This window comes from Canis lupus, chromosome 14 (assembly GCF_048164855.1).
Source record: "Canis lupus baileyi chromosome 14, mCanLup2.hap1, whole genome shotgun sequence".
In the NCBI taxonomy this organism is placed as follows: Eukaryota; Metazoa; Chordata; class Mammalia; order Carnivora; family Canidae; genus Canis; species Canis lupus.
Window position 1 is genome coordinate 14,707,235 of NC_132851.1, and position 26,216 is coordinate 14,733,450.

The window sequence follows — 26,216 nt, forward strand, 5'->3', positions numbered from 1 at the left end:
GGGTTGGGATGTCCAAGATCAAATGCCAGCAGTTTGGTGTCTGGAGACAGCCTATCTCCTGGTCATAGACAGGAGATGTGGTCCTGTGATGTGATCCAGGGCAGGTCATACCAGAGTGTGCCACTTTGATGTGTGGGTTGTTTTGAGCTAAAGTCAATCAGGGCCCAAGGGGCTCAGGAGGAGCTTTTTGCCTCCCTTTTAACTGCCTGAAAGCATTTAGATAGAGGGCCTGGCCTGGTAGACAGCTATCACTGAAAATAACTACAAAGAATATGAGCTAGGTGTGGTAAAGCCGGAAGGAGCTCAGCAAGGCTTGTTTGTTCAAATTTCTCTCTGTGTTCCATTATGTCTGCACAGCAGGGCAAACACTGTTTACAAACATTAAGTCTCTTCATATATCTGTAAATTGTCTTCCTCCCCTTTGAACTCCCAGACCCCTCTTACCTTCTTAGCTCAGGATGGTTATATAAACTTCAATTGTTTGACTGTCAAGAATCCTAATATCATTGGGGTTCTCGTAAAAATGAAATTAACATTTTTTCCTTTGTCAATCTGTCTTCTGTCAACTTAATTATGAGATCAGACAAAGAACCCAGAAGGGAAAAGCTGTCTTCTCTGAAAGCTGTGTTCTCACATGGTGGGAGGGGTGAGAGAGTTCTCTGGGGCACTAATCCCATTCATTGTGATTCCACTCTGGTAACCTAATCACCTACCAACAATTACCCCCATTTCCAAATCCATCACATTGGGAAGGAGATTTCAACATATGCATTTCCAGGGGACATAAGGATTCAGCCTATAGCAAAGTCAGTAAGGGTTGAGGAGGTGGTGAGGTCAAGTAGGTGATGTGTCTGGGGGTCAGACAAGTAGAAGTAAGGCTGAGGAGGCAGCCAGTAAGGTTGGGAGATTGAGTATATATGAGGGGTTGTGAAAAGCATAAATTTCAGGATAAGAGCAACCAGATTTCTAATTATCCAAAAGGGGTGTAAAAAAGGGAAGGCTTCAAAGAATCCCAAGGGGAAACTAAAGTAGAGGAACTGTGTGAATTCATGTAAAATATAGATATACACAGATTAGATATAGATGAAAATGTGTACATATATATATATATATCAAACACATATATGCACACATATTTTCTAGTTTCATCCACTATGAATACTAAAGCAATAAATCTCTATCGCAACAAGCACACTAAGTACCTACATTTTGGTTTCTAAATGCCATTTTTTACTAAAAGAAATCAGGAAGGTTGCTTCCAGCGTTGGACAAGAAAAGGAACAATGCAACCCTAGAACAAACTGATGTGTCCAAAAAAAGATAAAAAGTGCTTTAGGACCAGTGGGGACTATCAAAAGCACAAGCTTGAAGAGGCTCCACTGGGCATGCTGGAACAGTTTCACCATCAAACTAACACTAATAATGATAGAGTACAACTCATTTTTTTTTTTTTTTTTAGTACAACGGATTTAATTCAATGTAATGCAAATGAGAGGGAAGATAAAATTCTACATGTAGAATGACAGTTTCAAAAAATGTAGAATTAATACAAAAAAAAATAAGATCAACATTTGGTAGCCATTGCAGTGATTTTGGATTCTGGGTGAATGTTTGATAAAAAAACAAGATTACAGTGTAGTCTTGGATTACCTTGGATTATCAATCACAAAAGAGAAAATGATGATGTTACCATAGACAACTCCAGAAGACACTAATTTTACTAGGTGATCAAGGATCACACAATCAGTGTGGGATATACAGACATTGTTTGCTCCCTGATAAGATGCATGAAGACACTGAGAGTAATTTCTGTGGTATTCTTGTCAAGAATGCAGGGTCTAAATCTGGACAGGAGGAAAGACTGTAGGGACTCAGTTTGAAGGACATATTACTAACTACAAAAAGACTTGACAGATAAATGCAATCATGTTGTGGGTTGAATCCTGGACAAGGAAGGGAAAAGGAACATTTTTGGATCGTTAGTGAAATTTGAATGGGGCCTGTGAATTACTTGATAATGCTATATCAATGGTAACTTTCTAATTTGGATGGTTATTGTGTGGTTTTGTGAAACAGAGTCTCCGTTTTAGTAAACTCGAAGTATTGGGAATGATGAGGCATTATATTTGCATCTTGCTTTCACACAGTTCTGTGGTGGTTTTAAAAAATGTCTGTAAATTCTTTGATGCTCCGCTTATCCAAAGGTGGAATCAAATTCTCCTTTCTTTGATTAATGGGCAGCGTTAATGGCTAGCTTCTACCAAATGGAATATGGTAAAAGGGACCACTTCTCTTAGCAGCTCTCCTAACATTACCTGTTGTCTCAAGCCTGTATGTGGTTAGGGCATGGAGCAACAATCAGCACAGTCTATTTTATCTTGTTCATTGCAGCAGAAACTGTAGAAGCTCCAGTTACCAGATTTGATCCAATAGGATTTGTCAAAAGTTTGATCTTCTTAAAGGCTCCCTCAAGGGGTTTCAATGCTACCTGGAATTGTCGAAAAAATGCCTGAGGGATGAACTTTGATCACCGAAAGGCAGGAAAGGAGAAGAGATCAGTGGATTAATTGCTTACCTCTCTTCCCCCAAAAGATAGCTCTAAAACACAACTGGCCCACATGGTCCACATGGCCCACATAACCAAACCTATGTGGTTTGGTGTTTCTTGTGAGGCTGTGACCAACTCAGTAATACTCAATAGCATATCACCCTGTATTTGATGCCTCCCTTTCCCTATTATCTCTTTTTTCTCTCATCTTTTTGGAACCGTACTACCTTTCTCCTCCCATATAGTAATAGTCCGTAACTACGCCTTAGCCTCTGTTTTCTAGGGAGCCAAAGCTGGGACCTGTGACTTATCTCTTGCAAACAATGAATGGACAAGGTAAGGGACTGGGCTACCTAATAGTTGTATAAACACAAGTGTGATTCTTAGGAGGCTAAGATATTAGCTCTCATTATTGAGTGACTATTATTTATCAAGAAGTTTGCTAAATACGATACTGTTTTACATCATAGATTTCTTACTGCAGCACTGAGAGTGAGGCATACTCTTCTAGCTTAATAGATGAAAAAACAAGGTTCTGAGAGGCTGACCACACTCATATACACAGAAATAACTCAAATGAGATTCAATTCAACATCTACATGACTCCAGTAAGCACATTCTTTTCCACTGTTCCATGCTGTTTGAGAGAAAGGATGGAGAGGATCATGGGAGCCTGGTACTGGAATAATTAAGGAAAATAGATGAATTAACTTGATTCCAGTATTGGAAGAGAAAAGATGGCAACATTAATTTTAAAAAAAGGTTTTTTGTTTCCAACACTTCAACACATTAATCCCACCTCTGCATGGCACCAGGGTGGTTTTAAAACTATTCAGTTCTCCTCGAATCCTTTCTAATGGAAGGCCCTCATAATTTAAATCTTTTCCATCTCTCCAGTCCTGTCACCCTTCATTTTTCTACAAGCTACCTAAGTGTCCTGCATGTTGAGAAACCTGCTGTTCCCTTTCACACCCACATGGCTTTAGGTATGTCATCTTTTCTGCCCAGAAATAAGACATTCTCCTAGTATGTAAAACCTGGGAAATTCTCATGTATTTCTCAAGGTCAGACTATACTTTTCCATAAATACTGTCCTGAGCTTACAAGCACAGTTAGTTTTTCCTTTCTTTGGGCTTCTATATGCATAAGGGAATAGTTATATATTGGCCCATATACTTACTATAATTTATTTACTTATTTATCTTCTTTCATGAGCCTTTATTGATCTTTGCATTTCAAGTATCCACACACATGAGGATAACAACAATTTTTATATCATTTAAAGTGCCAGGCAAAGTTCTTTTTTTTAAGATTTTATTTATTTATTTGAGAGAGAGACCGAGAATGAGTTGGGGGTTAGAGAGGCAGAGGGAAGAAGAAGGAGAAGTAGATTCCCCCTGAGTAGAGAGCCCTACAAAGGGCTGGATCCCAGATCCTGAGATCATGACCCATGCCTAAGTCAGATGCCTAACCAACTGGCACCCCAATGCCATGCAAAGTTCTAAGCTCTTGTTACATTTAATCCAAATATAACCCTCTGAAGACCCAAAGAGGTTAGTGATTTGAAGACACACAAATATTTTACATGGCAGAGCTGGGATTTGAACCCAGCTGGTGTGGTTATAGAATACATGTTCTTTAGCACTATATCCTCTGTCATTGTAATTTTCAAGGAATGATTGTGGAATATGTAAAGAATGAAGAAAATAATGAATATCCATTTGCAGAATCAGAGATTGGCATCTGAGGAGTAGCACCTGGTTCTGCTCTTTCTCTTTCCTTCTGTGGAGGCAAAGAAATCAGAGGCTGGGGAAGAGGTGCTAAAGCAAATGAAGATGGGAGGTCAGGGAAATAGAAACAGAACGCTAAGGAAGGCTCTTCTGCAGTGAGTTGGGAACAAAATTGGAAATATAGGTTTAAATGGCAGTGGCTGAAATTTGTAGAACAGGACTCTTTCAACACCTTCTCTGTAGTGACCAAGTAACTTTGATCCTTGATGCCTAAAGTAATAAACTCTAATTTTAAATTCAATCAGATTTCCAGCCAAAGACTAACATCTGGCCTCAAAGTGACATAGAAATTCTCATTGATCAATCTCTGACTTGACAACAGTTGACACTGTAATTCAAATACTTCACAGAGAAACTGTGTAGGTTAAAAGAAAGTGATCTGTAAAACTTGCAGTTTTGCTGATTCTTAATGTTAAGAAGCCTCTTGGGAATCTCATTACCTTAGCAACGGACTTACAGAGGTTGTGAAATACGGAACCATGCAGCTAGAAAAGACCTTGTGAGTCAAATTCAGTCTCACCTTCAAGTATCTCAGACAAATGAGACTATAGTTAACACTTAGATTTTGAGAAAAAAAAATCTATAATTTCCCAGGCACAGTAATAAAGGATGTATTTGCAATAATAAATGTGTATTTTACAATCATGATGAAAACTCTGATATTTTAAAAACTTTACATTAGATAAAACCGTTTAATAAAAAAATATGCAAACTTCAGAATGCTGGTAAATATACTCTGAGACAGAGTTTACCTTTCCTAATAGAGATTGTATAAAAGAACATCTGTAGCCAGTAGTTAAATCATACACTCTTTTGATACATAGCAAATAGAGGAACTAAAAAAATTACTCAATTCTTAATCATATGTCACCTTAAAAAGTTATTGAATACTTTAATACCTTTCATAGAATTCAGGGCTCTTTATTGGTGATAAAAACAATGTGTTGATAAAAACAATGTGCTTTTCTTTGCTTCTAAATATGTTATTTGACATATCAATTTGGAGTTGTTTTTATGGCTGTGTTGATATGTTTATGACAAAACCATTTATATTCCATCATCTCAGTGCCCATGTTTCTAATTTAGAGGATACCCAAGGAATTTCAGTTAAAATATGTGTACACAAACAAGGAGTTTGCCAGCCTTCATAGGTGCTATGGTCTGATTGTATCTCCTCAAAGTTTAAAGATGCTAGCATTAAAAGTGGGATCTTTGGGGTGATTAGGTTAGGAAGCTTCTGAGAAATACCTTGTACCTTCTACAACATAAGAGAAGGTACCACCTATGAACCACAAACAGAAGTTCCATCTGGAAGAAAGAAAGAAAAAGAAAAGAAAGAAAAAGAAGAAAGAAAGAAAGAAAGAAAGAAAGAAAGAAAGAAAGAAAGAAAGAAAGAAAGAAAGAAAGAAAGAAAGAAAGAAAGAAAGAAAGAAGAGAAAGAAAGAAAGAAAGAAAGAAAGAAAGAAAGAAAGAAAGAAAGAAAGAAAGAAAGAAAGAAAGAAAGAAAGAAAGAAAGAAAGAAAGAAAGAAAGAAAGAAAGAAAAAGAAAGAAAGAAAGAAAGAAAGAAAGAAAGAAAGAAAGAAAGAAAGAAAGAAGAAAGGAAGGAAGGAAGGAAGGAAGGAAGGAAGGAAGGAAGGAAGAAAGAAAGAAAGAAAGAAAGAAAGAAAGAAAGAAAGAAAGAAAGAAAGATCCCATGCTGGTACCTTGATCTTGAACTTTCAGCCTTCAGAACTATGAGAAATAAATCAAAATTTCTAAATATATATATATATATATATATACTACCTAGTCTATGGTATTTTGTTGTAGCAGCCCAAATAGACTAAAACAGTAAATATGGAATCTATGAACTGAATTAGGTAGCATTTTCTTTTGACCAAGTGATTATCAAACTTTGTTCTATGGGCTGCCTAGGGTTTCATGAAAAACATTACTCAAGGGAATGAGGTTATTTTTAGAGAAAAGACTAAGTATCCTCTAATTTAATTGAAAAGAAATAATGTATAAAAGTATTTAAGTATCGGGCATCCCGGGTGGCTCAGCGGTTTAGTGCCACTTTCGGCCCAGGGTGTGATCCTAGAGACCCGGGATCGAGTCCCACATCAGGCTCCCTGTATGGAGCCTGCTTCTCCCTCTGCCTGTGTCTCTGCCTCTCTCTCTCTCTCTCTCTCTCTTTCTCTCTGTCTGTGTCTCTCATGAATAAATAAATTTTAAAAAAATTTAAAAAGGGAAAGTATTTAAGTATTGGCATATTTCTTAAATTGTCACAACAGTTCAAAATATACTACAATGTAGTGATTCCAAAACTAGGAACTCATGTTAACTAGTAGAGAGTTCCTTAGGGTATAAATTTTATTGTCTGAAACATTTTAATGAAAAAAGATAAGAATCAGTTAAATATACACACACATACATGCACACACTTGCTGATAATAAGATAATCTCTTAGTTTGGAAAATCTAAAGGCTAGTCTTACCAACTTCAAAGTATAACAAATTCAGTTCAGTTCAATGTCTGCTAAGCTTCCACTGTGTACCAAGAGCTGTGCTAGACACAAAGAGATATGTGTCATAATCCTAGCCCTTAAAACACAGTCTGTAAGAGCTATCAAATAGGTGGATTCAGCATTTATATATATTATATATGTATTCAATTTCTTAGCACAGACTTTTAAGAGAATAAAAACAGACTATGCTCTGGTTGACACTTATGCTACAAACTGTCAATGTTTTAAAATTCCAAGATGATTTGAGAAATTAAGTGCATTCCCTATGTATTCTGACTTAAGTGATACTCTAACTGTAAAATGTAAAGTGAAAAGTGATTCCTCTTCCCTGACTTGCCCTGAGGTAGTATTTTTAAAGCTTGACCCATTCTTTATATTCTTCATGTCCTTCAAAGCATCTCCTTAGCATTTGCCTTCGGTTAGGGACTAGATACAGTGTCTATGATAAAAGGGCAATGTGGCAGGCTGATTGAGATTAGGAAACCCAGGGATATGCTCAAGGTCATTCACATTGTAAAAATTTTAGATCAGTTGGTGCTATCAACCAGTAAATCATTTAACTATAGACAGCTTCGTTAACACTTTTTTCAGGTACAGTGACCTTATTCATATATTCATTTATTCATCCGTCCATTCAATTGTATCTTATGTTCATTTGAGAAGAATGTCTTGAAATTGTACTTTCTCCTAAATATTGAGAATGTAGAGATGAATACAACTTAGTCTACTATTGCCTATCAGGAAAAAAACAAATATACTGATACAAAAAAGTGTGATAAATAATGTAATTTTATATTGAGGTATATAGGAGGCATGGGAAGAAAATGAACAATTCTGCTTAGGAGTGGAAAGATTCTAAAAACTGAAATATGTGGGGCACCTGCTTGGCTCAGCCAGTACAGTCTGAAACTCTTGGTCTTAAGGGTGTGGGTCTGAGTTCCACACTAGGTGTAGAGATTACTTAAAAATAAATTAGATAAAACAAAACAACAAAACTGAAGCATAAACTAAGATTGGGCAAGTTTACCAGGATGAGAGTGATTGGAGGAGGTGTAATAATGTGTTTGATGATTGGTAACATTTCATGTAGGGGACATAGTTTGACCAAAGGGTGATAGTGTGAAACAACATAATTGGAAAACTCAAGCAGCTCAATATGGCTGAGGTTAGGGTACAAGGAGGGTGAGGTCAGACACGAGGTTGGGAGATGTAGCATAGTCTGTGTACAGTAAGAAGCTTTGCTAACTTTATTTTAAGCACATAGAAGCCACTGGTAAAATATCCTGATGATGCACACCCAACAAATCCTTCACATAAAGCAGTCATGCTAATCTCCCATGAAATGAACTAAACATGATATAGAGTCAATTAAAAAGATATGACCCCACTCCCTTGGGAACTTATAGTCTAATAATGGAAGAGTTAAATCAAAGTATCAGGAAGTATTCCTTTTTATAAGAAGGACTCAACAGAGCATTGTTCACTTCAACTTCACTTAACCTGCTTATTCTTTAAATATTTTCCTTTAAAGTATGTTGAACGAAAGAACAAAGTGAAATATAGATTTTTGTCTAAATCTCTGTAGCTACCTGTTTAAAGAGTTTGCAAGCAGGGGTAGATCAATATTTTTTGAACTATAATAGCAATCAAAGTAAATGGATTTTTTCTTTCGAAAGAACCATAACTGCTAGCAGCATAACTGCAGCCATCAAAAACTTCTAAACCTTATTTCTCTTACTATCTCTTCCAGATGGTGAAAGGACTTATAATTATTTGGAGTTACATTTATAAAACAAATAAGAAGAATCAACCACTCTTATTGTTACAAAAGACCAAACAGAGAAAATCCAGAGTGCAACAAATAAGTAGAATATGTCTTTTATTTTAAAAATAATAATGTTTTCTCCTAATCACTACCATTTCCACTCCTCCAGAAGTGACCATTATCCTGACTTAAAAAATTAGTGCTTTTATTATATTTATTATATTTATTAGGAGAAGGCAAGGTGGAGAGTCTCTGGAATCTTGGCAGTATTCTCTTTCTTGTTCTGGGTATTTATTTTATCATAATCTATCATGAGTTGTACATTCATGTTATATACCTTCTTTCATGTTGCTATGATTTATTATTTTTTGGTTGTGTGTTTTTTTAAGTAAACAGGAATCCAATAGTAACTATGATAAAGCCTTCTCTTTCCTTACAAAAAGGGAAAGACATTGCATGTTGCAACCCATTCTTGTTCTTTTTTTTTCTCCTTTGAATGAATACAGGAAGTTCAAACTACTATAGTCATATTGTAACTATGAAAGAAAGGCCAAGAGATTTACAAAAAAAAAAAATTATCCTTGACCTATTGAGCTGCTGAACTAATATCTTCAACTACCTGATGCTGGACTTCTTGTTATGTGAAAAAAATAAACATTTATTTGCTTAAAAAGAAAGAGAAGGATGGATAGGAGAGTATATAGAATGAAGTTGCTCTTGATAATATGTCTAAATTTCTAAATATGTCAGTTTTCTCACATGAGTAAAACAAGAGCATTAATAACTGATTTATATGGTCATTATAAGGACTGAATAATAAGAAATGTAAGTAAAACACATAGTATAGTCCCTAGACAGACACAAAAAAGTTATTTTTTTTTTATTACTCAAAAACATTTATATTGAAGACCAGGTGCCTTCCATATCAGTCATTCACACACAAAAAATATCTTGCATGTTTCTGGGTCTTTTGTTTAATTTAATTTAATTTTTGTTTTGATATCCTTAATGTTGGTGACCATGGCTGTTTGTGTGTATGTCTGTATGATGAAGATACCTAAATGTTATGTTGTGTACTTCATATCAAAGATCTAAGCTATATGACCCTTACCCTGTGCTGTACTATGATAGAGAAAAAGTCAAACATTAAACATAAATGCACTTCAAAAAATAATAATGCTGATAATTATGGAATTAAGTCCTGGAACTATCCACACAATTTCTTTCAATCTAAGAAACAGGTATTAAGCGCTGAGCTAGCCATTGGGATAATCCTTTTTTTTTTTTTTTTTAAATTTATTTTTTATTGGTGTTCAATTTACTAACATACAGAATAACCCCCAGTGCCCGTCACCCATTCACTCCCACCCCCCGCCCTCCTCCCCTTCTACCACCCCTAGTTCGTTTCCCAGAGTTAGCAGTCTTTACGTTCTGTCTAGTTAGCAGTCTTTACGTTCTGTCTCATTGGGAGAATCCTAAATGCAACAGACTAGGCATTTGCTCAAGGAAATAAATATAACATTTAATTAGGTATTTTAAAGTGCTGGCAATAAATATGATAAATAAATGCTATAGTATTGGACCAGATTTCTCATATAGTTTAGGCCTCCGAGACTACTTTAACAACCACTTCTCCATTATCTTTGTATATCTTTCAGGCTGTGGGCTCTGTTTCCAGAGTTTTCAGGAGAGAATCCTGTATTATTCACCTACATTCTAGTTTAAATTTCAATCATTACCTAACTTCTTGCAAGTTATTTGCAGTTAATACTGTTCTCAAATAGTAAAATAAATGACTTTGCAATTTTAAGAGGATATTGTTGTGTTTGGTATGTATAGTTGCTCTCAATTTGCCACAGAGAGACATTCCAAGATCCCCAATGGATGCCTAAAACTTCAGATAGTACTAAGTCCCCCCCTCCAAAAAAAAAAACATGTTTTTTCTATGCATGAATAATTATGATACGATTTAATTAATAAATTAGGCACAGTAAAAGATTGATAACAATAACTAATAACAGAACAATTATAATAGAAGTTATGTGAATGTGATCTATCTCTCAAAAGATCTTATTGAATTGCACTCCCTATTCTTCTCATGATGATGTGGGATGAGAAAATGCCTATGTGATGAAATGATGTGAGATGAATGAGGCAGGTATTAAGATGAAGCATGAGGCTAGTGTACCTTCTGACAGTAAGTCAGAAGGAGAATCATTTGCTTCAGAACCAAGGATGACTGCGGATAACTTGAAGTGCCTAAAGTAAAATCGCAGACAAGGGGGGATTAATTGTGATGTTTGAAGACTAGAGATTAGAAAAAAGTAAGGTGTTTTGTTTGTTCATTCAACAAGATAGGATGTGCAAGACGTGATATTTTGGGCCATAAAGATTTAAAATGTTGAATAATGTATAGATTTTGTGTATGTATAAGGACAAAAAAGGATTAGTTACTTAAAATAGGTATAAATAATTTTAATGCAAGACAATATGTGAAAAGTATGTTATTTATTTAAGGTGTTTTAGAAATACATAAGAATAAAAGCCAGAGGAAGTGATTCAGTAATTAGAATTTAAAAATTCAGAAAAAGGAAACAGTTTTCTGTGTTTCCTACACAGAAAGAAGGAAAGTGTAGGGATGAATAATGAAAACTATATCAAAGAAGTTGAATTTTATACTGTTCTTAATGAATGCAAAGGACTTTTATAAATGGAAATCAGAAAATATATTACAAAAGGACTGAGGGGCATAAGTTTGAACAAGAAAAAATTTTATATAAAAAACATAAAATATGAGTGGAAAAGCAAATTATAGTCAAACAGTGCATGACTTCTTGTATCTAGTCAGAGTGGAATTGATTATGTCAGAATATAGAAGATTCTATAAAGATTTTAGAATCAAGTAACAAAGCTAAAACTAATCTGGAATCTATGAGAAGAGTAGCTTCAAGAAAGGAACCTGGAATTAGCTATTGGAACAATTCAAGAAAAGCAAAATAAAAGGTATTATAATTGTGGCCAAAACAGAGGTGACAAGTACTGGTAAAGACAAATGATAAAACTTGCAACTTATTTAATGTAGGAGGTACAGAAGGATAATTAAAGTCGAAAAAAATATATATAATTAAAAAAAATTCCCAAAGCAACATAAGCTCTATGAGTTAAGAGGGATTATGGAATAAAAATGGAGCTTGATAGTCAAAATGATTGTGATATGAATATACTCTATAGAATATTAAATTGATTTATGTAGCATTTTTTATTCTTTAATATATTAATGTTCATTATGAAAGTTTAAGTGGGGTATGTAGTTTATGACTATGCATTTAAAACTTTTTTTTTGCATTTAAAACTTTTATTATTTTTATTTGATGGACCAAATATACACATGGATAATGGCTATTCTATATATGACAACAGCTCTGACCCATTTGAGAAGCTCAGGAAGCCAGACTACAACCTCTGCAGCAATCTATTAAGAAAAGTAAGACTTGGACAATAATAGCCAATTTCCCTAATTTTTGCTCCCACTTCCAACACAGAATCAATCAGAGAAAGCCAAATATGCTGCACAAACTAATCAGGTAAGATTGTTTTACTTCTAGTTAGCCCACTTCCAGCCTCCCCATGACAATAATCTCCATCAGAGCAAAATTAGAAAGTAATCCTTCCTTCCTTCCCTCTTTCTTTTTTTCACTATAAAGATTTCCCATTCCACTGACTGTCTTTGAGTTTCTATTAAAGCAAGGGATGGTGGCTGACCCCCTTGTTATAGAAGCTCTGAGTAGTTTCTGTTTGTTTTCATTTCTATGGTATTTATTTATTATTTTCAAAACTCCAATACACAATTATGTTTATTTATACATACCAACATCACACATGAAAGTAAATAACTTCAAACATGATTCATAGAACAATGCATAACTCCATAAATGTACGATGCCCTCTAATATTTTCTATTCCATTCTATTCTTTTCAGAGATATATATAGCCAAATATATATATATATCTAATATATATTTATATCTAATATATGATATATATATATATATATATCATATATTAGAAAGGAAAAGAAAAAAAGCTGGACCAAACCCATTAAAATTATATAATGGCCCTAATTAATATGACTTTTTTTTTTTTTCGCAAAGCAATTGTACACTGATTTTCTAAGGTTTATTTGCCTTCAGAATCATGTTCATGGAGTATCTCTTGGATTTTATTTCTATAGATTACCCTTGGGAAAGTGTGCATACATTTTGAGTAGGGATTACTGGAAGAGTGGGGATGTGATTAGCAAATAATCAGGATAAAGATAGTTTTTAATGGCACCATTTAGTTCAAATTAAAGCATATTGATTTAGAAATTACAGCTCAGATAAACAGAAAGAAAAATAACTGAAATCAAGAAAGGAAAGAGTTTCATAACTCTTTCATTCTAGTCTTTTTTCCTAAACCTTCTTTAACATTTAGCCTTCTGTCCTATTATGTACTAATAAAGTAGGAGTATATATTGGGTAGAGCAAATTTAATAAAGACAAAGCCCTGTCAATCAGAAATTGAAAGGGGAATGTAAGGGTAAATACAAGTAATAAGAGGCTTAGTTCTCCCCGCTAAAAATAGAAGACTACTCCTCACCTCTCTTTATCTTAAAAGTTTCATTTTGGAAAACTTGTAATAGTTCTATCTGTCTTTCTCAAATGTACATAAATATTTTCAAGTGCTAAATAAACCTCTTGTTAGACTCAAAACTTAGGAATGTTTTCCCAAGAATCTCTTTGAAATATAATTATCAGGAAGATGGCACTTCTATTTCCCTTTCCGTAGAAAGGTAGGAACCTAATTTCAGTGGACATCTCACTCCAAGTTACAAAACTACTCCCTGTCATAAAGATACAAGAAACTTATCTTTCCTTTGGATAAAGCCAATTAGCTAACACAGATAGTCACCCCAATTACAGATCAATTTAGGATGAATTATGTGTGGCAATAATGTTGTCTAGTTCTCTTACCTGAGGACTATTTGTCATTCATCTTTAGAATAGGCATGTAATAGGTTTGTCTGCTTGACTATATAAAAGGGAAGATTTTCTGTCTTTGAAAACTCTTTGGTGGAGTTCTTATGATGGGACATCATATCCTTGTGTAATGCTTATTTAATAATAAAACAGCTTTCTTTATCTACTACTTTTGTGAATAGGTTTTCTGGGTTAGCAGATTCTATTTTTAATTTTATTTCCCCCAAAAAACAGCCCTATACAGAAATTATATACATTTTTCTTTAGTAGAAAGGATTTCTATTTTTAAATGTTTTTGTTTCATTTTTATTAAGATTTGGAGTTAAAAGAATTAGGTGTGGGGAAATATAAGAAAAGTCTGAGAAAAGCACGATGGGCTGATCACAAAGGATACAAAGCCTAAAAATCCCTTATTTCATGAGTGTTTTTATACTATACAATTTAAAATTTATTATTTCTTGCTTGGAGTGGCTAAAGTAAATTTCTTTATGCTCTGATGTAGATTGGATAAGCTATCACTTCCGTTCTAGCCATGATTCTACGTTTTCATAAATAATCTATAACAGAGAAGAAGGGGGAAGGAGTTCCATACAAATAGCTCCTTGATTTTTCCAAATGGCCTTTCAAATGCCACATAATTTGTTGAAAAATTAAAGCTTTACTTATGCAAGTTTAAATTATTCCTACCTTTAGAACTTAAATTTTCTTCTGAAATAAGAATTTTTACCTCTGCATAAACTAGTCAAGAAAATATATTAGATATATTTACATAAATGGTGAGCAAATATTTAAATTTTAAAATAAATGTTACAGATTTCATTTTAGTTGCAAGTGTTCTTAAAAATCTAACATGATTTTTGCTCGGTTTCTGGAGCATATATCTACTATGTAAATCAATATACACTGCATAGGTATTATTACTTTAAGAATTGTCACATACATGGGGAAATTCAAAGTCGTACATCAAGACTAAAATAAATATAGACACTCACACTGCCCGAGTTTTCAATAGCAGATGTTCTTAGTTTATAGGAGTATGTCAAAAATAAATCAACATCTAGGACACCTGAGTGGCTCAGTAGGTTGAGCATCAGCCTCTTGGTTCCCCTGAATGGCTATATAATGGCTGTGTGATGGGGAGGGGTTAATGCGACATCAACAAGACTGACAGGACAAGGGAGGTCAGTAACTATCTGATGTCCTTTTATTTTTCTGTTGCTGCTGATGTAGGGTAGCTGGCTTAATATCTTACTTGGACTGATTAATCTTCTGGTAAAATTATTCTGCTCTGGACTTTTGGAGTAATTTGGGCATCAAAGAAATATGGCCATTTGCTCTTAAGGTATTTGTGCTTTGAAGTGCTTTAATCTTGGGTATCTGCTGTTAGTCTTATAAGGAAAATGTTACACAACAAAACTCTTCACAAGGGCAGCAGGTAGAAGTTACTGCTTATCTACACATGTCCATATTGTATGGAACAAAAAACAGGGGGTGAATTTTCTCCTATGCCATATTATAAGGAAAGCTGGATTGCATACTTCCCCACCCAACTCAACACTTAGGAAGCTGGTTATTAGTCTGTCCTTGAGCAACAGGTCTAGTGTCTGATTTTTTTCCCATAATTCTTCAGGGTGTTTCCGGTGCTTACTACGGGGTTTTTATCTTCTTTTCTGCATATTCTTATTCTTCTGTATTATACTGAACTTGAAGACAGAACTTGCACAAATAGAAAGGATGTCTGCTGTATACAATATGGAGGAAACTTATGGTGATAGGTTTCATAGAATGCAAAGAAATTAGAAAATTTATTTTCCTCTGAGATGAGGGCTGGCCTTCAAGACTGTCTTCTCAACTGAACTCAAACTCACACTTAGTCAAGAGCTGACCTATTTCCTTTTCTTTGAATTGCCACCTTAACAGTTCTTGTCCCAGTGCCCTTGAGGTATATGGGTTTGGTGACCTAGAGTGACAGTTCATTACAAGCAATGCAAGAGAAAAGTATTACACAACTAAACTTCATTTCATTTTACATATTATAAGTAATTCAGACTTTTTACTACTTCATCTTGAAAATTTCTATTCATCTTTCAGACTTAGGTATGGTATCATTTCCTTAAGCAGCCTGTACTGTACCCCCATTTTTAGCAAATCTTGTTTGTTTTAAACGTTAAGAGCACATATTGAAATGGCCTATTTAAATGTACTTGTGCCCACTTTTCTGAAAGTCTGTAGATAAAGGAACCTTGTCTATTTCATCTTTTTAGCCCTTTACATGTGTTAGGTAACACAGAACTTAGGATAAAATAGGCAGATAAGTAAAGTTCTTAAAGGCAAATGTAAATATATTTATAAGATAGCATTAGTTTCATTTTCTGTTTAAAAAGATTTATAATTTGAATGCCTTTCAATGAAGCAGAAAGCATATCTGTCTAAAATCACTCTAAATTTGATACATTATTCAGATATCAAAATAAAAAAAACAAAATAATCAGATTTATAATCATAGTAATTATATCAAACTTGATGTGAAGGAAAAATAACTTCATTTGAAATCTTAAAATATATACAAATAATATAGGTAGCTACCATGGGGAAGAGAATTGGAAGGATGATTAGAGGACTGGGTAAAAGTTATATATATTTTCCATCAAGAGTTTAAAATTTGAGATACAAAGGTCAGTAATATAACAAGGTCCCTGGAGAACCCAAAGAAAGAATGAGAGTGGATAGAAACAATAAAAAGATAAAAGGAAATAAGAAGATGAGGAAAGCTTTTAGAGAGCAGCCAGCTTTAACTAAATAGGTGAAGAAGGTACAGGGGGACCAGTACTAACCATCCATTCCAATCTTCATAGGATATGCCTAACAGGACTGAAAAGTTAAAAGAACAAATGAACCAATGGAATAGCTTAATTTGTCTTAAATTCTTCTGCAGCTAGTATTCCACATGTGGATTCAATATCATCAATTAGGTGCATTTTGGGGAGATTTGAAAAGTGGGAGAGACATGGAAGACATCTTCCTTGTTCTTTTGTTCATGAAGGTAAGCATGTTCATTGGGTTTTTCTCAAGTGGAAACTCCATTGTCCAGTCATAACTTTGAGGGCACTAATCCTTGAATGGAAGACTTTGTTGATGCTAACATCAAATTCCTGATTTCCCACCTTCCTGTTGTGTCAGAGGTAGCACTCATTTGGCAGTTTGCATCTCGTGCTTATTCTTATAGTCTCCTTGGAGACTCAGTGTAGAACCTGCCCTTTTGACCATTCCAGCAATTTAATTTACAAAAAATTATCTATATTAAATCACTTTCTTCTTAAAATGGCTAGGCACCTTTCCTTTGCTACCAATGGAACTAATACAACAGGTTAGGAAAATGTGATATTAACACATTATTTTGTACCAATGTTGGTATTCTGTGGTACTTTCTAAATTCTGCTTAATAAGTTGTTAATGTTATCTATGGTAAAAGAGAAGTATTATATAACTCACCTATAAACTAATTGTTTTCCAAAAATTTATACTATACAGAATTCTAGACCTATAAACAAACACAAGGAATTATATCCATTCACATAAATAGCAAGTTCTGAACTGAGATGCTGGTAGTTCATAATGTACCTCAGTCTCTATCCAGAATTTGGTTAATTTATTCAACAAGCATTCACTAAAACTTTCCACGTACCAAGCACAGAGATTCTTACCAGCAAAGGAAGGGAGGAAGGGAGGAAGGAGAAAGAAAAGAAAGGAAGAAGAAGGAAAATAAAAGATCATCGGGGAGCTCACAGTCTAAATTTCAGACAGATAATATTTAGAATAGAATTGTGTTCAAATATAAATTATATATTTTAACATATATATTTATCCATATTTCTATTAGATAATATGGAAGCAAAAAGAGACTAATCTTCCAGGGAACTTTAGCTGCTTTACTATTCTGAAATGATCAATATAGAATGTATTTTCATCCCTCACTTTCATTGTCTGTATTGTTACACTTTCTATAAAATATAGTTCAACTCTAAATTCATCTGTGACCCTACAGTGCTTTAACATTAGAACAGGGTCTACCACAGGGATGCCTGGGTGGCTCAGTGGTTGAGCACCTGCTTTCTGCTCACAGGGCCCTGGGATCGAGTCCTGCATCGGGCTTTCCTCAGGGAGCCTGCTTCTCTCTCTGCCTATGTCTCTGCCTCTCTCTGTGTGTTTCTCATGAATAAATAAAATCCTACAAAAAAAAAAAAAAAGAACAGAGTCTACCACAAAGTTAGTCTCCATATGGTTAAATGCCAACACTAGGCTAGAATTGTTGAGCTGAACAATTGTTAACAACAGGTGGTTGTCACCTTCCCAATTACAGGATGTTTGTTATTTGAATTGTTAATTACCTGAGATATTCTGAAAGCTCTGATAAGCCAAAAACTGGAAAAATCACCTGGAAAACTGGAATCAGTGTGACTTCTTTGACCTTGGTAACAACTACATTAAAAATACTAATATACCAAATACATGGTAGAATAGATTCTGTTGGAACTGGATTCCATAGGAAGAATAATTGAAAGAATAGAAGAGCAAATATTTATCAATGATAATAATTTCACAAGTTCTGTCCTTGATCTAGAAAAACTACCTTATCTAGGCTTTTCTTAAAGCTTTGTTCCTTGATGCATTCTTGCTATGTCAGCTTTGGCACTATTTGAAAATAAAGAAAAGAAACATCTAGTGAAAAAAAAAAAACATCTAGCGAATCCCTAGAACTATTTTTTGTCTTAACGTTCCTGCCCTTTGACTGCCAGTTTTTGGCTTTGTAAATACCACCAGTATTTTTGAAGGGATGATTTCACTGTATATGGTGTGTAAGATAGAATGCACCTGAAAATTTCTCAATATTAGATGACAAATAAATCAAAACTACAAATTGATTAAAATTCTTTTGCCTGACAAAACTTTAGTCAGGCCCCTGAACCCTCTCCTAGATTCATCTGTGCACTTTCATGTAAAATCCAATTTTACAAAGAACTCTGCTTCATCATTTTAGCAAGAACTCCCACCTCTCCCATATCTGATATCTGATACCCCTGATATCTTATTGGGTTTCTCATCTTTTACCATTCCCTCGGTGATATCTGAACATCCTAGACTGCCTTCCCATAGGTTGGTTTAGCCAGAATTCCCTTTACTCCTGCAGTTTTACCTTTGTTTTTCCATCCACTGTTGCTCACTCTGCTTCTTGGTTGTAAATTTCTCCTTGCTCATGCTATACTTAGAATTCAGTCCAGTCTCTTTTCCTCCCCATAAAGCCCCTATTGCAGTGGTCCCTACCATACCTATCACCATTGCCCCTCACCTCCCTTGAATAAAATCTTACTGCCTTTATCAATTGTCATAAATATTTTTCAAATAAACAAAATACGGGGATATGGTTTATTCAAGATGCAAGGATCTTGCATCATATATATACTATATTTATATACACATATAATATATTTATATACATATAAATATTTTTTAAAGGTTTATTTATTTATGATAGACAGAGAGAGAGAGAGAGAGAGAGAGAAAGAGGCAGAGACAGAGGAGGAGGGAGAAGCAGGCTCCATGCTGGGAGCCTGACGTGGGACTCGATCCCAGGACTCCAGGATTGCGCCCTGAGCCAAAGGCAGGTGCTAAACCGCTGAGCCACCCAGGGATCCCCTACATATAAATATTTATATATTTTTTTTTGAAATTTGATTTAACAACTTACCAAATATATAAATTTGGAAATTTACTTCACTTTTCTAAGACTCTATTTCATTATGGGGGGGGGGGAGGAAAATATCTAATAAGGCTGAGTTGGGGATTTTAGTGGATAAGTCATGTAATAATAACTGATCAATACAAATTAGTATAGTATGAGACATGAGAGAACTGGCCTTGACTCTGCAAAACTTCAGAATCATGAAAAACAATAAAAACAATGGGACTGTTCCAGAGTACAAGAGACAGAAGAGACATAATGACCAAATGCATTGAGTGAAATTTAATTGGATCTTAGGTTAAAAAGAAATGTATAAAAGACCATTTGGTCCAACTGGGGGCATTGGAAATGGGTGATATAGTAGATGACATTAACTAATGAATGTTTATTTTCTTATTGTGATCATAATATATGCCTATATAATGGAAGTTTCTATCATTAGCAGATGCTTATGTACTTAGGGATGCAATGGAGTGATACGTGTATCTTTTTTTTCAATAGTTTAGTAAAATAAATAAAGCAAATAAAGTTTTTGTGTATTCATGTATGTGTGTGTATGTATGTTTGTGGGAAAAGAGAAAATGTGTATCAATATGGCAAAACCTTAAAACCTGATAAACCTTGATGAGCAGTATACAAGTGTCTCTTTTATCATTCTTTCAAATTTTCTGACCAAATCATTCAACTAAAATAAGTCATTATTCATAAGCTACAAAAATATTAGCATAAGTAATAATAGTAATGATAATAATAACAAAACAGATGTGTCAGTTTAAATAAGAGTATTAAAATGAAGATTTAGAAAAAATTGTAAAGTATGTTGGGTTTTCTTTCGTATTTTCCTGAACATACAAAATGTAATAGGCAAAAAATTAAAATTAAAATAAAATAAAATGAAATAAAATAAAATAAATAATAAAATAAAATAAAATAATAAAATAAAATAATAAAATAAAATAAAATAAAATAAAATAAAATAAAATAATAAAATAAAATAAAATAAAATAAAATAAAATAAAATAAAATAAAATAAAATGTAATAGGCTAAAACAGAGGTCCAGGTTAGTAATTTAGAAACATACGGATGACATATTTTTGTTAGTAACATGCACATCATACTAGATATTTGTTGATAGTAACAAAACAACTCTTTGTAAAAGTATCTATAAAATGTAGCGTTATCAGTTCCATAACTAAAAAATCTAGTGATGTACTAATCATTAACTTAAGCATATAGAACCATTTGCACAGGCTGAAGGAAATATCAACACCGAGTGTAAGAAAAGCACACACTGATATTACAGATTTCTTAATTAAAAATGGCAACTACTCATTTTCTCATTAATTCTCTTGCCAACAGTGATAGAATATCTGCTAGGTCTATTTCCTGAGAAACTATTATATTGCTGTGCCACCAATGGGTCAAAACAGTTCAGTACATTTCTTTCAAGCATTTCAATCTATATTTGCCAGTTCTTGTGGTGAGTATATTAGATTTGACATGTCACATCTCAAACTCATGAAGGCAGCAAATAGTCTAGTTGATATATTTCATTAAAGTGTAAGATAAATTCTAAACATCAAATGTCCACAACAATGAATTTTCATTCTTGTCAAGAAGTAGGGCTGTAATTCTCCATGAGTATCATCAGGAACCTTGTTTTCAGAGTACAACATACTCTGCAATACAGGTTTTACATGCAATTATGAACTGATGCTAAAGATGGGAGGGAATAGAGATTAGAAGCCCAGGCTTTGGAGTAAAACTAGTTGGGTTTAAATCTAGTTTTTGCTTTGCTGTTACTGGAAAAATTAAATCAGGTAGTCAACACAACATATTGCCAGGCACGTACTAAGAACACCAACTCTGTTACTCAATAAATATGAATTGAACTCCCACTCACTGTGTGCTAGGTATTGCTCTAGGTATGGTTCACATAGCAATGAACAAAAAGAACCTCCCAACCTTCCTCCACCCAAAAAGATGAAGAAAGAAAGAAAAGGAAAAATCCTAGTTTATGTGGAGCTTATATTCTGGTGAAGGGAGGCAGACAATGCAATATACACAGGATGGTATTTTTGCAATACAAAGAGTGTATTAGAAGGTGGCAAGTACTATGCACAAAACCATAGAGAAAGAGGAAATTGTGGAAAGGTGAATGGGTTACAATTTTTAATACAGTGGTTAAAGAACTTCTCTTTGAAGAATGACATCGGAGTTAAGACATGACAAAGATGATGTGGTTAGCATACATACACATAATGGGGAAAGGCCATAAGGAAATAATGTGCCTGAGTGTTTAAAGAAGAGTAGAAGCCACAGAATAAGTATTGAAATGATCAATTTGGCTTTATTTTGAGGGCATCAGAGACTAGAAGCAGAGAAATCAATCAGGTGATTGATGATAATGGGTTAAGCAGAGTGTTCACAAGGAAGGTAGTGATAACTGATTGGATTGTGGGTATATTTTTGAAGTGGAACTGAGAGAATTTGTTGATAGATGAAATGAGGGGAAAATGAGAGAAATAGGTTAATCAAAGATGTCACCAGTAATTTTGGTCTGAGCAACTAATGGTTGAAATTTCCATCAAAGATGGAGAAAACTGTAGGTAAAGCAATTTGGTAAGAAAGCAACTCAGGTGAGTTTGGGAAGTCTGTTAAGTATCTAGATGGAAGTATCTAGAAGTATCTAGAAAGCAGCTGAGTGTCTAGAGGTTTAACAGGACATGCCAATGTGAATACAAGGTTGACACATGCATAGTATTTAAAACATACAACCGGATGAAATCTCTGAGGTAGTGAGTTAAGAAGAAAAGAGGACAAAGGACCACTAATATTAAGTGATCAGGTGGAGGGAGAGAAAACTGGCAGAAGGAAAACACAAAGAGTTGTAATGTTCTGGAATATAGGGAATAAAGAGAAGTGAGCATTTAATACTGAGTTACATATGGCTAATTTGTCAAGTAAGATGTGTACAGAGAATCTACTAATACATATAACGATGTGGAGGATATTTTTGACCTTGACAAGAGATCTTTTAGTACCGCAATAGTAGTGAAAATCTATTTGAAACAGTAGGTTTAAGCAACTATGGGAAAAGGCAAATTAGAGACAAGTCAAAGTGACCAACTCTGTTGAGAAATTTTCCAACAAATAAAAGCAAAGATATGGGGTAATAGCTGGCAGGAGAAACAGGGCCAAATAATTTTGTTTTTTCTGTTTTTATGACGGCAAAATAAATCCACGTTTGTACAATCATGAGAATTATACAAAGAGAAAATTTGATCGTTCATGAGAAGACTGGCTGGAGCAAACTGGAGGTAGTGGGATGGTCTGGCATTGTTATTTCATTTACATTAAGAGGAAGGCCACTTAAATAGGTAATCATCTTGATATATGTGTAGATCTGGTGGTAGATACAGTATATAATTAATACTATCCTACTTAAGATTAACTCTAAAAGAAAACATGTGAATGTTAATTAGTTCTTTAACTCCTGCTATAGCTCAAATAGAAGCTGACTAAATTCAAATCCATGAAATCAAAATTATTTTTGCATATATACTGATAAAACTAGTCTCTAACACAACTAAAATACATTTTTTCTTTTGTGTATATTAAAAGGAAAATTGACCAGTGGCTACTTTTATTTGCTTTTGTAACATCAAGAGTACTCAAAATTCCATACCTAATTTAGAACAAAGACAAAATGTTCCAAAGCATTTCTTTACAATGAACTATTATTTAAATTGTGAAGTTTATACAAATTTGGATTTCAATTCATAAAATGTTTAGTTCTTATTAAGTTTTAACTTGTGAAGTGGGACTTAGGCATGAAAGGACAAGAAATATGATACTACAACCTGTGTATGATTGTTCTGGGTGTGTAGGCTGCTACTTCCTATTGAGAGACATTAATAATGATTATGTAAGTATCGTTTACATGGAATATGCCAATGATATTAATTAGCACTCATTTCCACTTCCTCCTAAGCTTAAAATGCAGTCTTAGTATTTAGCAAATGACTATAATTTGGCCAGCAATCAAGATAATTTTAGGAAGAGCAGGAAAAACAATAGGAAAGCAAGGAGTATAATAGTTTGAATTTTTGCATTCTCCCCACCCCGAATTCTTATATTGAAATTCTAATCCCAAAGTGGTGGCATTCAGAGGAAGGGCCTTTGGAAGGTGATTAGGTGATAATGATAGAGTCTTCATGAATGGGATCGATCTCCTTATAAAAGTTACCCCAGAAAGCTCCCTTGTCCCTTCTTTCACATGAGAGCACAGCAAGAAAGCCACAGTCTACAATTTGAAAGAGGGCTATATCATCAGATACCAAACTTACCAGTGACTTGATCTTGGATTTCCCAGCCTCCAGAACTGTGAAAAATAAACTTCTGTTGTTTGTAAGCTCCCTATGTGTGCTATTTTTGTTATAACAGCCCAGTGAACTAAAACAGGGATGTAGCTAGGGAAGATACATACATAGAAAGAGGGTGATATATATTTGTAAGCCTGTTACTGAGCAGGGTACCTGGTGCATAGTACTTAACAACAGTACTTGTTGTTTAGATGTGGAGCTAACAATCACTTTATATTTTAGAAGAGAGAACATTGTTCATTCAACTAGTAAGTTTTTAGTCTTTACTATTTAGAAATTCTTCTTTTTTCTATACTTTTACTTGTATAGTTAAGACAATAAAGTAGCTGAAGATAATCCAAATACTCATTAAATTAGAGTAAAAACTGCAGAGAAAAAAAGTGATTTGATAATTGATGTATGACATTAATTTTAATGGAAAATAATACTGGGCAACATAATGATGCTACATGATAAGGATAAACACAAGAACCAATGAAGATGGGATTCAAAGGAAAATGTGTCATTAAAGCTCACTTTATTCGCCAATTTAGGTTATGACCAAATCAAGAAATAAAGAATTAAAGACAAAATGACTGTGCTACTTAAATTACTTGTTTACCATCATTCTTCAAGTATTTTTAAACCAAAAAATATAGAGCATTAAGAAGTCTCATATGCTATTAAATCTGTAATTTTTCTTAATTTAAAATATATAGAGTCCAAATTAAATCTATAAAAAGATATAATTACTTTGAATAATCATCTCATTCACAGCTTTTCATACACTGTGTTAAGGAGGCATATGAGCTACCCAGCAACAATTTGTCAAAGAGATAAATTGTGGACTGTATCTGATTTTTCAACAACTGATTATAATTAATGGGTTGCAGTGCTACAGATATGAAATTATGAGCAAGGCAACATAAAAGATTTATTTTATTGAGTAATCTTAATTTTCTGTGGCTTCTTTCCAACTCTGTTTAGCATGTGAACAAGATATTTTCTGTTGAGTTAAACTAACAAAGGGGATGATTGAGTCCTTAACCTCCAAGGACTCTCTTAACACCCTTGGAGGGTGTTATATACTGCTTCTAAGATATTTAATAATTCAGTATAAATGGCATAATTTTCCTCCTCAGTTTGGAAATTGGATTTTTAAAAAATGCCTACCTCAGCATATATATATAATACATATCATATATGTACATATGTGATAATGATAAATAAATAAAATGATAGTCATAAATAAAAAATGATAGTCAAAACTTGTTTTCATTTTTACACATTTTATACTAATAGCATTATATTATTTTACATGTGATTTTTGAGATCTAGAATTGATTTCATAGCATTAATCTATTTTATATTACTTTTCTGAAATAAGTACACTTTACCCAAATCTTATTCAAAATGAAATACAATAGTGAAATACTATTAAATTCTAAATGGTATTTTTGAATACCATTCAAAAATGTGTTTAAAATGTGGACTCTCTATATGAGAAGCATTTCATTGACCAGAAAAAAATCAGATAATTGAATCTTTTTTTTTTTAATTTTTTTTTTTATTTATTTTTTTATTTATGATAGGCACACAGTGAGAGAGAGAGGCAGAGACACAGGCAGAGGGAGAAGCAGGCTCCATGCACCGGGAGCCCGACGTGGGATTCGATCCCGGGTCTCCAGGACCGCGCCCTGGGCCAAAGGCAGGCGCCAAACCGCTGCGCCACCCAGGGATCCCAGATAATTGAATCTTAATATTGAAAATTTGACTTGTATTTTCCAGACTGTAAACTCTTATGTTGTGTCAGCATCAATTTGAAACTATCTGGTGTCATGCTAATTTCCTTTTCTGACTAGCATTTTCTTGTTTATCATAAAAAACAAAAGGCATTAACACTATCATTAATTGGGGGTAGTCATGTGATAGAAAATGCAGATCATTTAGAAGTATTAAGCTTTGTCAGCTGGAGCCCTAATTTCCCTCCATTAAGAGTAGATAAAGTGCTCTCAAGACAATAAACTGATTATGACAACCTAAGAGTGCAAGTAAATTTATTAGATGAATGACTTGGGAAATTAAACAATAAAAACAGAGGTAATATAAAATTCCAAAACACTGGGCCGAGAATATATGAATTAGAAGTGGGGGCAGTTCAAGAGAATGGCATAGGAAGACTGAAGTCACCTCCTTCCATGGATACACCAAAGGTATAGTTACATATAGAATAATAATTCCTCTAAAAAGACTTGAACATTTTCTCTAAAACTAGTTGCACAGCTACTCCACAAAAAAAAAGGATAAGAAGGTCCATTGAGATAGGTAGGAGAGGCAGACATGTGATCTTGTCAAATCCTACCCCTTATGCAGAACCCATTAGTGGGAGGGATCTTACAAAAACAAGTGCATCCCTGAGGAGTGAGAGGTTCAAGCCCCACATCAGGCACCTCAGTCCTTGGGATCTGCACCTGAAGGACTAG

The 26,216-nt window shown here is 34.1% G+C and overlaps 1 protein-coding gene and 1 long non-coding RNA gene across 3 annotated transcripts in view; one reads left to right on the forward strand and one right to left on the reverse strand.

The window, feature by feature from the left end:
* Nucleotides 1-26,216, reverse strand: part of CSMD3 (CUB and Sushi multiple domains 3) — a 1,168,727-nt gene that overhangs the window by 427,608 nt on the left and 714,903 nt on the right. The gene's annotated exons all lie outside the window — the stretch shown is intronic.
* LOC140603372 (uncharacterized) lies at nucleotides 11,521-25,715 on the forward strand. Of its 2 annotated transcripts, none has more exons than XR_012006345.1 (3): nucleotides 11,521-11,613; nucleotides 12,031-12,194; nucleotides 25,326-25,715. It is a non-coding gene; the product is annotated as an uncharacterized lncRNA (long non-coding RNA). The 2 variants fall into 2 exon arrangements; XR_012006346.1 differs by lacking the exon at nucleotides 25,326-25,715 and adding an exon at nucleotides 14,859-15,089.